The following is a 16,523-nucleotide window of genomic DNA, read 5'->3' on the forward strand; positions in this document are numbered from 1 at the left end:
ACACACACACACACACACACACACACACACACACACACACACACACACACACATACACACACACGGTGATCAGAGAACCCCTGAGAAATAAAACCATCCCAACATGCCAGTGCAGAGATTTGCCCCAGGTGTTGCCAGCCTGCTGGTTGCTAAAGGATCACAAAAGGCATAACCTTCTAAGACAGGCGCAGACTTCTTCATTTGATTTCTTCCTTGTTCCCAATCCATGGTGACAGCTAGGAAAAAGGACACTCATCAAGCGCACCTGTCATGTCCTGGACTTGTCCACAACTGCAATTTGGATATTTACACTGAGTCATTGTTCCATGACCTTGGTCTGTTAGACACCTGTTCTGAAGAATCTATTATCTATTTGAGCACAGGGTGGGAGTAAAGCTGCTCTACATGAATGCAACCTTCAACTTCAAAGCAATGTAGTTTCCACGAAAGGATGTAGGAGTAAAGTACAGGTGGGGATAAATCTGGATAAAACTGTAAAAGACAATGCAAGTTGCTCTTAACCTGAGAAGGATGAGGACCTGAAACTGAGTTGTATCTTCAGTCCTGGTTTGAAAGGGCCAGCAAAGCTTGGAATTCAATTTCTTCAATAAACTTGTGACAGGAATAAACAATGTTTTCCTTATCTTAGTTATTTTGGGGATTTTGTGCATATTTTTTGGGGGGGGGAGAGGAGCTCTCTGAAGAGGCCTTCGGCTGATTTTTGGCCGGTTGAACCAGTAATACAATGTGAGAACTGGATAATGCAGTATTTTAAGGGCTATTTGCTGTAGCATGAATTGCCCAGATCAATCTGTAGATGTGTACGGGCCTCTAAGAGGCTGTATTAGTGATGTTTGGTTTGAAACTTATAGTGCAGAGAATCCAACTGGAGTCAGCTGCATGAACACCACATGTGCCTTGAACCCTGTCTTGAATCTTTCCAGACTATACTTGTCTTATGTATCAAAGTAAATATTGGGTAGAATTATTATATTATTATTATTACATTTTATTATATTATATTTATATCATTCTTATACACTATTATAGAAGAATAGTGGCTGATTAAATCTAAGCCATAGCCTTCTTCCTTTTCTTTTTTAAGACCAGGGATGTTAAAAACTCTATTTGTGACAAATGAATATGTTTTAACTGCTGACTAATGTAGTTCCTAAACAAGATCAAGTCATCATTATTTCTATTTGATGATCTGTAATGACATATTTCCTTCTTTAGGGTCATGTGACTTTTGGGCCTGTCCTGGGTTGGCTGCATGCAAGGCAAATGCTGTGATGTCAGTTCGCCCCTGTACAATTACAAATCTTTTAACTTCACTAAATGAAGTTAAATGCCCAACCTTCTGTCTTTCCCTCTGACTGTGTGAATCTTTAACAAATTTGATGATCTTTTTTTTTGTTTGGTTTTGGGGTCACACCCGGCAGCGCTCAGGGGTTACTCCTGGCTCTATGCTCAGAAATTGCTCCTGGCAGGCTCAGGGACCATATGGGATGCGGGATTTGAACCACTGTTCTTCTGCATGCAAGGCAGGTTCAATCCCTGGTTTCCCATAAGGTCCCTCTAGTCTGCCAGGAATGATTCCTGAGTGCAGAGCCAGGAATAACCCCTGAGCGCCATCAAGTGTGGCCCAAACCCCTCCTCCTCCAAAAAAGACTGGGAGGAAGAGGGAGGTAGACATATGCTTCTTGTTTATTACAAGCAAAAATATTTTATTTGGGGCTAAAGCTGTGGCACAAGTGGTAGGGCTTCTGCCTTGCATGCGCTAAATTAGGATGGAACGCGATTTGATTCCTCAGCGTCCCATATGGTCCCCCAAGCCAGGGTGATTTCTGAGTGCATAGCCAGGAGTAACCCCTGAGCATCACCAGGTGTAGTCAAAAAACAAAAACAATTTTTTCTTAGATTTATTTGCTTTGAATTATCCCAAAATGATCAGCTTCAAGTGGAAGATTCTAAGAAATGCAAACCTAGGGATTTACCCAGATCTACTAAATTGGAATGTGGATTGGACAAATATAGATTGTATGCATGTTAGAGCTAGAAAATCATTCTGAAAAACTTTACTTTTCAAGATTTGCTGCTTTTTGTTATTACCTGGGAGTTAATTGTATTATAATCTACTGAATACTGGATGATATTTGAGATACTGACTTAATTTAATGAGGTATGACCTAGCCAGAGAGCTTTAAAACATTCGTCCCGGTAATTCTAATTCTAAGTTTTAGAATCATTACTTTTTAAAATAAAACTCAGATTGTGTTTCTTATAGGAGGACGAAGAAGAGAGTAAGGAGGAAGAGAGGGAAGAAGAGAAAGGAGAAGGAAGGCAGGGGAGGAAAGGGAAGGAAAAAAACTAGTCATACTATTTTGGAGAGAATGATATGATAAATAGCACAAATAAAAGCAAATATGAGAATATAATTAATGAAAATATCTGATACCATAATCATATTAATACTGATCAATTTAGAAGATTAGGGAATGGAATAGAAGTATTTATAGAGGATAGACTTGGAGCAAGGCATTGAAAGCTAGACACTGGAAAGTAGCCAATGGAGCTCTTCAGCATGGAGGGTTTGATATATAAAATAGTATAGTTAGCAAGAGGTTAACATCAAACTGACATTTCCACATGACATCCAAGGAATTCATCAGAAGAGAGGGGAAAGGCCAGGAATTATCACTACCTTAGCTTAAATCCTGATAATATCTTGATCGTTTTATAGTGCTGAACTCATAACTGTTTCCCTGCCTCTCATCATTTCACTACCCCATTCATCTTCCAAATGCTAAATTATGATTCTGATCCCATCATCCACTTGCTTAAAAAATACTCTCCAGTACATGAAATATCACCTCCTTAGCATAATGGGTTTGGAAGGGAACTAAGATTTATTAAACATTAGATACTTCTTTTGTTCTTCAAATCAAATCTGTGAGGAAGATGCCTGTGATCCAAGTGTAAAGATGAAGAAACTAATGTTTTTCTTTAGGGGGAGGAGACATATAGGAGTCAAAAATGAAAGTCTTGAACTGCCTGTATATTCCATACGACCCTTGCACTATATACAACACCCTTCATAATCTAGTAACCTTTCTAAATTGCTTAACTTTTGCCCATATTATAGATATGCAAACAGGTATTATACACACTCAAAATATATCATGCTTCTTGAAATTCCTTTTAAAATCAATTTTCTTTTACAAGTCTATATGTTAAGCATTGCAGTGACTTATAGAATTGTCTCCTTTAAAAAACTAAAGTCTTTCCTGCCACCGATGGTGCATTTGATGACTGAAACCCAATTACAAACATGTTTGTAGCCATGGTGCTTAAATAAATAAATAAAATTTAAAAATAAAATAAAAAATCTAAAGTCGTTGGCCAGAAAGATAATAGAGGTGGTAAGGTGCTTGGAATTGGCAGGACAAGGCTCCATTTCCAGAACTGCAAGGTCCTCCAGAGCACTATTAGGAGTAACTCCTGAGTACAGATCCATAAATACTCCCCAGAGTACTTCTGGATATAAAGCAAAGACCCAAAATATTAAAATAAACAAACATAACAAAAATAAACCCAAGTTAAAATCATAGATAGTATTTAAAATTGAATATTGCTTTTTATATATTTATAAAATATTGGGGGTATTTAGATATCCAGGGGTTTTCAGAGCCACACCTGTTGTTTCTGGGCTAAACAAGGTGGCAGTTCAATGAGAAGCTAGGGACTATAGTGGCGCACTAGGGTGCTCTGGAGGCCTTACCAGCAATACTCAGAAACTCCAGGGTGACGGTGGTTGATGCTTGGGAATAACATGGTTCTGAGTATCAAACCAGGGCAAAAGCCATATGTCCTGACCACTTCAAACCATTGTTTCCATAATGATTGAATCATCATACATTACAATTATTCATGATTCAGTTTCAAGCATATAATGTTCCAACACCAATTCTTTCGCCAATGGTTACTTCCCTCCACCAGTGTCCTCAGTTTTTCTCCTGCTTTGTCCAGAGTGATTATTTCTAATTATCAATGGTCCCTTCTAACTGCACTACCCCTTCCTCTTTGTGACAAGCTTTCTATCATGGGCCAGTCCTCTCATCTCTATATATTGTTTTTGTGTATTATTAACACTAATTTGTAAATATCCCACACATGAGTGATATTGCTCTATGTCTGTCCCTCTTTCTGAGTCATTTCACTCAGCATCATACTCTTCATATCCATCCATGTATAAGAACATTTCATAACTTTATTTTTCTAAAAATTGTGTAGTTTTTATCCCCTTGTGTAGATGTACCATCGGTTCTTTATCCACTCATCTATCCTTGGGTACTTGGGTAGCTTCCAGATTTCAGATTCTGGCTATGATTTATATGTATACATACATATATACATATGTATATATGTGTGTCCCCATTATATAATAATGTTTTTAATTAATTTCAAGTTTTTGGTCACAAAACAGGTGGTTCTAAGTGTTTAATCTTGGCATTGTTTAGGGGTGCCATATGGTGTTAGAAATTGAACCACAGTTCCCATGTACAATGCACGTACTTCAGTCTTTTTTGAGAATTTATCTCTCTAGCCCTAAAATGAGGTTCTTAAGGAAGCAAAGAAAGCTGCAGTCAGTTTATTCTTCATCTTGAGATCTAGCTAGATCAATTTGACCTAAGCTAAGCTATATAACAACCACTAAAAACTCAGTGACTAACAACAAAAAAAGTGTACTTTTCTTATGTCGTGGTTAGAGTATGAATCTTTTTCATGCCACTTTTACTCAAAGACCCAGGTTGATAGAGAAGATTCTTTAAGGAACATGGCTGGTTTTGTGACAGAGACCAAAAAAGTGATACATGAGATCACATATGCTTGACTTACAAATGACCACCATCCCATCCCAACCCATATCTTGTCATATTACTACATTTAATTTCAAATGTGCCAGGATATACATTTTACTATATGACTGAAGTCATGCAGAATTATTACCTCGAAATATTTGCCACCAAATCAGTGAGGTTCAAAATTGGAAAGCCAAATGAAAGGAAAACTATTCTCAAAGAGCAATCTTATTTTAGCTGGTACATGAAAATATGATCACCTTTTGTGAGCATTTCTCTTATAAAAGAATGTATGTATCATAGCAATTTTATTTATTATAGGCCAACAAAGCATTCATCAGTCTTCCACCATTTCATCAATGAATGACCACTAAATTACCACAGAAATATTCAAGTACATTTTTTATTCTCATTACTATAATAAATACAGTTCCCAGCTGTGTGCTCAGGGGTCACCCTCAGTGTGACCATATTGTGACCAACCCCAGTGAGAACCATATTGTGCTGGGTATTAAACTAGGGTCAATCACATACATACAATGCAAAAGCTTTAACACCTATACTATCTCCTTGTCCCAAATCACTTTTTTTCTTGTAGATATCCAATAATATCAATACAATCTGCTGAAATAGTTTTCTATCTCCACTGATTTTGTCACCAATAATTTCACCATAAATGTAAGGGTTTGTTAAATAAATCTCAATTTTAATTCACTAATGTATATATTTGTTCTATCTGCCAATGCACTGTCTTGGTTGCAATTGTTTTTTTAAGTTTTGAAATCAAGATGTGTAAAGTCATACACATTTTAAATTCTTTTTCTAGATGTTTTGAAATCAGATCCCTGAAATTATATGATTTTTAAGATTTGCTCACTTGCTGAAAAAAAGCACAGGATTTTAATGAGTGTTTAGATCAACTTGGAGAGTTTTATAAACTTAACAACAAACATTTTTATAACTACATGATGTCTTTTCATTTATTTAGTTGTTCTTTAATTTTTAGGTTTTTTTTATTGTGACTGAAGTTCATTACACAGAATTATTTACGGTACATAGTGACAATGAATGAAGGGCATTCCCACCACCAATGTTGTCCTCCCTCCACTCTTGTTCCCAGCATGTCTCCCACATCACCCTCCTTTACCCCACCTCCCCCAGAATCCTAATGCAAATGGTCTCCGCCTTACAGCTTGTTATAGGTTGGGTATCTATTCTGTTTGGTGTTCCAGTCTGGTCATTTTTTATTTACACTACAAGTTCATATGACTAGTCCTGGTATCATTCTTTCCCCCCCTCAATTTATGAGGCTGAATGATTCAAATTATGCTATTCTGTTGGAGATAAAAAGGTTAAGGAAAAGAGGGAAAAACATTTGGTATCAACTACTAAAAAAATCACCGAATAATATCCACAAAAGTGAAAAAGAAAGAAAAAAAGTGGGAGAAAAAAAGAGAAGGAAAATAATATCAAAAAACAAACAAAAATAAACCAAAACAAAACCATAAAAAGTGCTGCAGTGGCAGGGTTTGTGTTACCCCACCTTTTTTTTTTTTTTGTATAGGCACAGCAAGTATTGGGGAAGGAAGGAAATTCCCGTGGCCTAAGGTAAATGGTTTTTGATTTAGTACTCAGATTGTTACTAATTTACAGAAATTATTTTGATAACTATTGCATCTTGATATTGTAACCTGAAACTTTAATGAAATTCTTCATTAGTACAAATTGCTTTCTAACAGTTTGAGTATTTTTTTTTTTTTTTTTTGGTTTTTGGGCCACACCCGGTAACGCTCAGGGGTTACTCCTGGCTATGCGCTCAGAAGTTGCTCCTGGCTTGGGGGACCATATGGGACGCCGGGGGATCGAACCGCGGTCCGTCCAAGGCTAGCGCTGGCAAGGCAGGCACCTTACCTTTAGCGCCACCGCCCGGCCCCAGTTTGAGTATTTTTAACATCATTTTACTTCTTCCTTTTCAATTTGGTTATCTTTATTTTATTTTGCCTGATTTCTCTGGGTAGGACTTCAAGAGAATGATTAAATAGAAATTGTGAATACTGATTAACTTGTTCCTCATCTTCATTAGTCTCTCAATACCTATGTATAATGTTACTAGTAGAACTATCCTTATATTCCTGGGAACTTTCACTGCTATGGTATTTAATGCTTATGATTTCCTCCTAAATTCATTTTGCTAATAACGTTGTTAAGGATTTTTGCATTTATTTTCATAAGAATATTGGTCTATATTTTTGGTTTGTTTTTTTGGGCCACAGTCGGTGATACTCAGGGGTTACTCCTGGATAAGTGCTCAGAAATCGCTCCTGGCGTAAGGCATCATATGGGACGCCGGGGATAGAACCCAGGTCCATTCTGGGTCAACCATGTGCAAGGCAGATGCCCTACAACTGCGCTACTGCTCTGGCCCCAGCCTATAATTTAATTGTGAAATATTTGTATAGTATTATTTTCATATTAATACTGACCTTGTATAAGATAAGAAATACTCATTTGTATAAAAAAGAAATACTCATATTGTAGTCTTTTATATTTTGAAAGTTTAAGAAATACTAGAGTTAACTGATATTTAAACATTGATAGAATTAATTCGTGAAGTCATTTTATTCAAGATTGTTTTTGTTTGAAATTGTTTACTGATTTCACAAGTTGATTGCCTCAAGTCTTTATTTTACATAACTCTTCAGAGTTCCTAACTCTCAGTTATATACAATTGTTTGTTTACCTAGATAAAAGTTATCTAGGTAATCTAATTTGATGGTATATTATTGTTCAAATTATTCTCCTGCAATTCCTTTCATTCATGCAAATTTGATAGAATCACTCCTACAGCTTGTACTGATTTTAGTTCTTTGAGGCCTCTTTTTTTCTTCATCAGTATCACTAAATATTTGTCAAATTTGTTCACCTTTGAAGGAAATGGATTTTTATTAATAAATAAGAAATGTTTTATAGTCTTTTATTTATCTCAATTCTAAACTCTATTGCTTAACTTACTTCTCGCTACTATATTTGAGTTTAATTTATTCTTTTTTCCTAATCCCTTAACTTGTGAACCTGGGTTATGACTTGCAATGATTCTTTTATTTATTTATTTTCTTTTTTTATTTAAACAACTTTATTACATACATGATTGTTTTGGGGATTCAGTCATATAAAGAACACCACCCATCACCAGTGCAACATTCCCATCACCAGTGTCCCAAATCTCCCTCCTCCTCACCCAACCCCGGCCTGTTCTCTAGACAGGCTTTCTATTTCCCTCGTACATTCTCATTATTAGGATAGTTCAAAATGTAGTTATTTCTCTAACTAAACTCATCCCTGTTTGTGGTGAGCTTCTTGAGGTGAGCTGTAACTTCCAGCTCTTTTCTCTTTTGTGTCTGAAAGTTATTATTGCAAGAATGTCTTACATTTTTCTTAAAAACCATAGATGAGTGAGACCATCCTGTGTCTTTCTCTCTCTCTCTGACTTATATCACTCAGCATAATAGATTCCAAATACATCCATTTATAGGAAAATTTCATGACTTTATCTCTCCTGACAGCTGCATAATATTCCATTGTGTATATGTAGCACAGATTCTTTAGCCACTCATCTGCTGAAGGGTATCTTGGCAGTTTCCAGAGTCTTGATATGGTAAATAGTGCTGAAATGAATATAGGTGTAAGGAAGGGATTTTTGTATTGTATTTTTGTGTTCCTAGGGTATATTCCTAGGAGTGGTATAGCTGGGTCGTATGGGAGCTCGATTTTCAGTTTATGGAGGAATCTCCATATTGCTTTCCATAAAGGTTGAACTAGACGGCATTCTCACCAGCAGTGGATAAGAGTTCCTTTCTCTCCATATCCCCGCCAATACTGCTTGTTCTCATTCTTTGTGGTGTGTGCCAATTTCTGTGGTGTGAGGTGGTACCTCATAGTTGTTTTGATTTGCATCTCCCTGATGATTAGTGATGTGGAGCATTTTTTCATGTGTCTTTTGGCCATTTGTATTTCTTCATTGTCAAAGTGTCTGTCCATTTCTTCTCCCCATTTTTTGATGGGATTAAATGCTTTTTTCTTGTAAAGTTCTGTCAGTGCCTTGTATATTTTGGAGATTAACCTCTTATCTGATGGGTATTGGGTGAATAGTTTCTCCCACTCAGTGGGGGACTCTTGTATCCTGGGCACTATTTCTTTTTTTTTTTTTTTTTTGGTTTTTGGGCCACACCCGGCAGTGCTCAGGGGTTACTCCTGGCTGTCTCTGGGCGCTATTTCTTTTGAGGTACAGAAGCTTCTCCGTTTAATATATTCTCATCGGTTAATCTCTGCTTTCACTTGCTTGAAGAGTGCAGTTTCCTCCTTGATGATGCCTTTAGTCTCAATGTTCTGGAGTGTTTTACCGACGTGTTGTTCTATATATCTTATGGTTTCAGGTCTGATATCGAGGTCTTTAATGCATTTGGATTTAACCTTCGTACATGATTTTAACTGGGGGTCTAAGTTCAATTATTTGCAAGTGGCTAGCCAGTTGTGCCAACACCACTTGTTGAAGAGGCTTTCTTTGCTCCATTTAGGATTTCTTGCTCCTTTATCAAAAATTAGGTGATTGTATGTCTGGGGAACATTCTCTGAGTATTCAAGCCTATTCCACTAATCTGAGGGCCTGTCTTTATTCCAATACCATGCTGTTTTCATAACTATTGCTTTGTAGTACAGTTTAAAGTTGGGGAAAGTAATTCCTCCCATATTCTTTTTCCCAATGATTGCTTTAGCTATTCTAAGGTGTCTTTTGTTCAAAATGAATTTCAAAATTGCCTGATCCACTTCTTTGAAGAATGTCATGGGTATCTTTAGAGGGATCGCATTAAATCTGTACAATGCTTTGGGGAGTATTGCCATTTTAATGATGTTAATCCTGCCAATCCATGAGCAGGGTATGTGCTTCCATTTCTGCATTTCCTCTCTTATTTCTTGGAGCAGAGTTTTATAGTTTTCTTTGTATAGGTCCTTCACATTTTTATTCAAGTTGATTCCAAGATATTTGAGTTTGTGTGGCACTATTGAGAATGGGGTTGCTTCCTTAATGTTTATTTCTTCCTTACTACTATTGGTGTATAGAAAGGCCATTGATTTTTGTGTGTTAATTTTGTAGCCTGCCACTTTGCTATATGAGTCTATTGTTTCTAGAAACTTTTTTGTAGAGACTTTTGGCTTTTCTAGGTAGAGTATCATGTCATCTGCAAACAGCAAGATATTGACTTCTTCCTTTCCTATCTGGATTCCCTTGATATCTTTTTCTTGCCTAATAGCTATAGCAAGTACTTCCAGTGCTATGTTGAATAGGAGTGGTGATAAAGGACAGCCTTGTCTTGTGCCAGAATTTAGAGGAAAGGCTTTCAGTTTTTCTCCATTGAGGAAAATATTTGCCTCTGGCTTGTTGTAGATGGCTTTAACTATATTGAGAAAGGTTCCTTCCATTCCCATATTGCTGAGAGTCTTTATCAAGAATGGGTGTTGGAACTTATCAAATGCTTTCTCTGCACCTATTGATATGATCATGTGATTTCTATTTTTCTCGTTGTTCATGTTGTGTATTATGTTGATAGATTTACGGATGTTAAACCAGCCTTGCATTCCTGGGACGAAACCTAGCTGATCGTAGTGAATGATCTTCTTTTTTTTTTTTTTTTTTTTTTTTTGGTTTTTGGGCCACACCCGGTAACGCTCAGGGGTTACTCCTGGCTATGTGCTCAGAAGTTGCTCCTGGCTTGGGGGACCATATGGGACACTGGGGGATCGAACCGCGGTCCATCCAAGGCCAGCGCAGGCAAGGCAGGCACCTTACCTTTAGCGCCACCGCCCGGCCCCGTGAATGATCTTCTTAATGAAGCGTTGAATCCCATTTGCCAGGATTTTGTTGAGGATCTTTGCATCTGTATTCATTAGCGATATTGGTCTGTAATTTTCTTTATTGGTAGCATCTCTGTCTGGTTTAGGTATTTAGCTATTTGTAAGTGTTCCTGTTTTTTCGATTTCATGAAAGATTCTTGCCAGGATTGGTAGTGGTTCCTCTTGAAAGGTTTGAAAGAATTCATTAATAAATCCATCTGGGCCTGGGCTTTTGGTTTTGGGCAGACATTTGATTACCATTTTAATTTCCTTAATAGTGATGTGTGTATTTAGATATGCTACATCCTCTTCATTCAACCGTGGAAGACAAGAGTCCAAAAATTATCCATTTCTTCCCCTTTTTCATTTTTAGTGGCATAGAGTTTCTCAAAGTTTCTGATTACCCTTTGAATCTCTACCATATCAGTAGTGATCTCTCCTTTTTCATTCCTAATATGAGTTATCAAGTTTCTCTCTCTCTTTCTTTGTTAGTTTTGCCAGTGGTCTATCAATCTTGTTTACTTTTTCAAAGAACCAACTTCTGCTTTTGTTGATCTTTTGGATTGTTTTTCGGGTTTCCACTTCATTGATTTCTGCTCTCAGCTTTGTTATTTCCTTCTGTCTCCCTATTTTTGGGTCATTTTGTTGAGTACTTTCTAATTCTATGAGCTGTGTCATTAAGCTATTCAGGTAAGCCCCTTCTTCTTTCCTGATGTGTGCTTGCAAAGCTATAAATTTTACTCTCAGTGTCGCTTTTGCTGTGTCCCATAGGTTCTGATAGTTTGTGTCTCCATTGTCATTTATTTTCAGGAAGGTTTTGATTTCTTCTTTGATTTCATCTCGGACCCACTGGTTATTCAGTATTAGGCTTTTTAACTTCCAATATTAAAGTATTTCTTTTGTGTCCATTTGTAGTTCACATAAAATTTCAGGGCCTTGTGGTCAGCGAAGGTAGCCTGCAAAATTTCTATCCTCTTGATATTATGGAGGTATGTTTTATGTGCTAGCATGTAGTTTATCCTGGAGAATGTCCCATATACATTAGAGAAGAATGTGTATCCAGGATTCTGGGGGTGGAGTGTCCTGTATATATCTACTAGGCCTCTTTCTTACATTTCTCTTTTCAGGTCTAGTATATTTTTGTTGGGTTTCAGTCTGGTTGACCTGTCAAGTGTCGACAATGCCATGTTGAGGTCTCCCACAATTATTGTGTTGTTATTGATATTATTTTTTAGGACTGTCAACAATTTTATTAAATATTTTGCTAGCCTATCATTCGGTGCATATATATTTAGGAGAGTGATTTCTTCCTGCTGTACGTATCCCTTGATTAATACAAAATGTCCATCTTTGTCCCTTACAACTTTCCTACGTATGAAGTTTGCATCATATGCTATTAGTATGGCACTCCAGCTTTTATATGGGTGTTGTTTGCTTGAATGATTTTCTTCCAGCGTTTTATTTTGAGTCTATGTTTGTTCTGACTATTCAGTTGTGTTTCTTGTAGGCAGCAGAAGGTTGGATTGAGTTTTTTGATCCATTTAGCCTCTCTGTGTCTCTTAACTGGTGCATTTAGTCTATTGATATTGAGAGAAAGAATTGTCCTGGGAGCTAGTGCCATCTTTCTATCGAAGTTTGGTGTGTCTGTTGGTCAGTCTTGTCTTAAAGTAGGCCATTTAGTTTTTCTTTTAAGAATGGTTTTGAGTCTGTGAAGTTTCTGAGCTGTTGTTTGTCTGTGAAACCATGTATTGTTCCTTCAAACCTGAAAGTGAGTTTTGCTGGGTGCAGTATTCAGGTGAAGCATTTATTTCATTGAGTTTTGTCACTATGTCCCACCACTGCCTTCTGGCATTGAGTGTCTCCGGTGACATGTTTGCAGTAAATCTCAAGGATGTTCCCTTGAATGTAATTTCTCTTTTTGATCTTGCTGCTTTCAGAATTCTGTCTCTATCTATGGGATTCGTCATTGTTACTAGGATGTGTCTTGGGGTGTTTTTTCTGGGGTCTCGTTTAATTGGTACTCTTCGGGCATGCAGGATTTGATCGCATGTATTCTTTAGCTCTGGTAGTTTCTCTTTAATGATGTTCTTGACTGTTGATTCTTCCTGGAGGTTTTCTTCCTGGGTTTCTGGGACTCCAATGATTCTTAAGTTGTTTCTGTTGAGCTTATCATAGATTTCTATTTTCATCTGTACCCATTCTTTGATTATTTTTCCATTGTTTGATCATTTGCTTTAAGGCTTTTTTCCAATTTCTTCTGCTGTATGGAATTGTTATTCATCTCATCTTCCAGTGTCCTAATTCTATCCTCAGCTGCTGTTAGCCCGTGGGAAATGCTCAACCATGTTTTTATTTAATTCATCTAGTGAGTTTTTCAGACCTGATATTTGACCTGAAATTTCAGTTTGGAGTTTTCTGATTTCTATCTTCATATTCTCTTGTTTATTATTAGTGTTCTCTTCTATACTTTCTTTGAGTTCTTTGAACATCTTCCATATTGCGACTCCAAACTCCTTATCTGAGAGACTGTATAGTTGGTTGGTCATGTTCAAGTCATCAGAGTTGCCTTCGTCATTCTCTATGTCTGGCGCTGGCCTGCATTGTTTCCCCAATGTCACCCTTGTATTGTGGGTTTTTCTACGTGTTGTGGTTGTATTCATTGGCTAAATGATGTGCACGGCTGCAAAGCAAAGCGGAGCGACCATACTCCTACGGTTTCTCCCTTTCTTGGCATGTAAACTCACCTCCAGGGAAGGCTCCAGGGAAGGCAAGCCGTCTGTAGGTGAACCATACACAGGATGAAATCAGGCCAAAAATGCAGCACAGCACAGAAGACAGGCAGATAGGAGTGCTGGCATCTGAGTTCCAGCAGAGTTCAGCGGCTTCTCCTTTCTGGGCGTGTAAACTCACCTCCAGGGAAGGCTCCAGGGAATTGAAGCATCCGCAGTTGAGCCACACACAGGATGAAATCAGGCTGAAAATGCAGCACAGCACAGAAGACAGGCAGATGGGGTGCTGGCATCTGAGTTCCCAGAAATCCTCTAGAACTTTAATCCTAGTCTGAAATGGGTAATCCCCTCAGATGATTGGGGCTTCCCATCCTCTTCTTGACAAAGGTGAAAGAGCTTGAAGCCTCCAAAACCTTCACTGTGGTCTCCAGGGTCACCCAGAAAATTAACATTCACTTCTGAAGCAGGCAAGATCACCGGCAGGATTGCTGATAAAATTCAGTCTCAAGCAGATGAAAACAGCATGACCCAAGATGGCTTCTGCACCCTTCTGACTCCTGGCAGAAACCAGCAGGAATCAGTGTGTGTATGTCCCAAACCACCTCTGAAGCAGGCAGGATCGCTGGCAGGAACGCAGATGAAATCCAGTCTCAGGCAGCTCTGAAGCAGGCAGGATCACCGGCAGGAACGCTGATCGCAATGATTCTTTTAATTTAATTATATTTTTGTGACTATACCAGGATATTTTTGTTTTCAAGCATAAATAAAACTATAAATTTCCTTCTTTTTTTACAGTGTTCATTTTTATTAGTTTGCCATAATACATTTTTCATATTACAAAAGCAACTTGGTTGAAGAATTCTGACATTTGAATATCTGAAATAACACAAACAGAAAAAACTATACATGTTTGTTGTTTCAAGGAAGGTTTGTCTTTGTCTTCTCTTGCCCTTTTGGCAAGTTCAGCTGCACCATTTCCATCACTTTCATCGTCACTATCAAATTTATTTTTCTTGCCCTGAAACTGTACTTTTCCTTTAGCAAATTTAGCCTGAGTTTTATTTCCCTTTCCCTTTCCTTTAACTCTGTGACTTTTGATTTCTGTTTGTTTAGGGATTCTTATTGATCTTCTATGATTTTTTTCAGTGCTTCTTTTCCACATCTCCCTCCCTCCCCAAGAACTCCCCTGTCATTTCTTTGCTACTTAATTTTAGCTTACCATTATTTTCATCTTTGACTTTATTCAGTGCATCTTTAGGTCTTTCCTTAAGTAGAACTTTTTCCTCATTTCTCATTCTTCATTCTCACTCCTCATTCTTTCTCATTTCCTCCTCTGACAAAGTCTATCCCTTTTATTTAACCATGATTTGAGAAAAGGATGTGCAAATCTTCTCTACAGGTCTAGTCATTAAAAATGTCAACAAACTCCAATATTCATCTCAGCATTTTCTGCTAACTTTTGTTTTTCCTCTTATTCTTGTTTAGTTCATAATTTGGCTTCTATTTTATTTTGCTTTCTCCATTTTTTTGCAAAGTAATCTTCTTTGAAATATAACTTTGTACTTCTGGACAGGCATCTCAACAAATTTCTTCTTGGCAAATTCAATGCTATCAAATACAGCAAATACTGATCCATTAAACATTTTATGCAATGTTCTCATTTGAATATTTAATACTTGACTATTATTTCTAACCATTCTTTGATGTTATAAAGATTACATCACCTGGGAATTCTTTAACTTAAACAGATCCATTTTTACATCATTTTATACTCATTAGTTACTTCAGGGGTTTGCTTGGAGATCATCAGATTTTAGTTTTGTCTTCACTTATTTCCACAAGTTCTGCCTGATATTTGTTAAATGTTCAACTATAACTATTACTTTACAATTGGTGGGGGGAGGGAAGATATGGGAGCATCAGTGATGGGAAGGTTGCATGGTGAAGGGGAAGATGATCTTTTTATGACTGATACCCAACTATAATTATGTTTGTAATCATGGTGTTTAAATAAAGAAATTATAAAAATATTGTTATATGATTTAACCTGTTGAATTTTATCATTATCTTCAAAGGCACCCAGCCTTAATCTAGTTTGATTTGTTCCTTTAAAAATTTGTCCTGAGGCAAATTGAAGTCACCAAAATAATACTCTCTCTGATGTCAAATTTTGGCTTTTAAGGCAGCCATATTTTCATTATTACAATTTCAGCCATTGTAGCTATTTTCTCAAAGGACACCAAAGTTGCTGGCATTCATAGTCCTAGTCCTGCACACCAGTGCTACAGGAAGTCTAAAGGCAACATCAATAACTCCTATAAATTTCTCCCTTTGTTTTTTGAAACTATTTTTTATTTAAACATCTTGATTACATATATGATTGTGATTAGGTTTCAGTAATGTAAAGAATACCCCCGTCACCAGTGCAACATTTCCACCACCAATGTCCCAAAACTCCCTCCATCCCACACCACCCTCACCTGTACTCTAGACAGGCTTTCCAGTTCCCTCATTCATTCACATGAGTATGGTATTTCTCTGTGTAGTTATTTCTATAACTGCACTCACCACTCTTTGTGGTGAGCTTCATGAAGTGAGCTGGAAGTTCCAGCCCTCCTCTCATTGTCTCTGAGGATTGTTGCAAAAATGACTTTTATTTTTCTTAAAACCCATAGACGAGTGAGACTATTCTGCGTCTCTCTCTCCCTCTGACTTATTTCACTCAGCATAACAGGCTCCATGTACATCCATGTATAGGAAAATTTCATGACTTCATCTCACCTGACGGCTGCATAATATTCCATTGTGTATATGTACCATAGTTTCTTTAGCCATTCGTCTGTTGAAGAGCATCTTGGTTGTTTCCAGAGCCTGGCTATTGTGACTAGTGCTGCAATGAATATAGGTGTGAGGAAAGGGTTTTTGTATTGTGTTCTTGTGTTCTTAGGGTATATTCCTAGGAGAGGAATAGCTGGGTCGAATGGGAGCTCAATTTCCAGATTTTGGAGGAATCTCCATATCGCTTTCCACAGAGGTTGGACTA

The 16,523-nt window shown here is 37.4% G+C and overlaps 1 pseudogene; it reads right to left on the bottom strand.

Annotated features, from left to right (window-relative positions):
• Positions 1-14,309: 14,309 nt before the first annotated feature.
• Positions 14,310-15,679, bottom strand: LOC125998811 (lupus La protein homolog; annotated as a pseudogene).
• Between the last annotated feature and the right edge of the window lie 844 nt (positions 15,680-16,523).

Source organism: Suncus etruscus, chromosome X, assembly GCF_024139225.1.
Source record: "Suncus etruscus isolate mSunEtr1 chromosome X, mSunEtr1.pri.cur, whole genome shotgun sequence".
NCBI lineage: Eukaryota > Metazoa > Chordata > Mammalia > Eulipotyphla > Soricidae > Suncus > Suncus etruscus.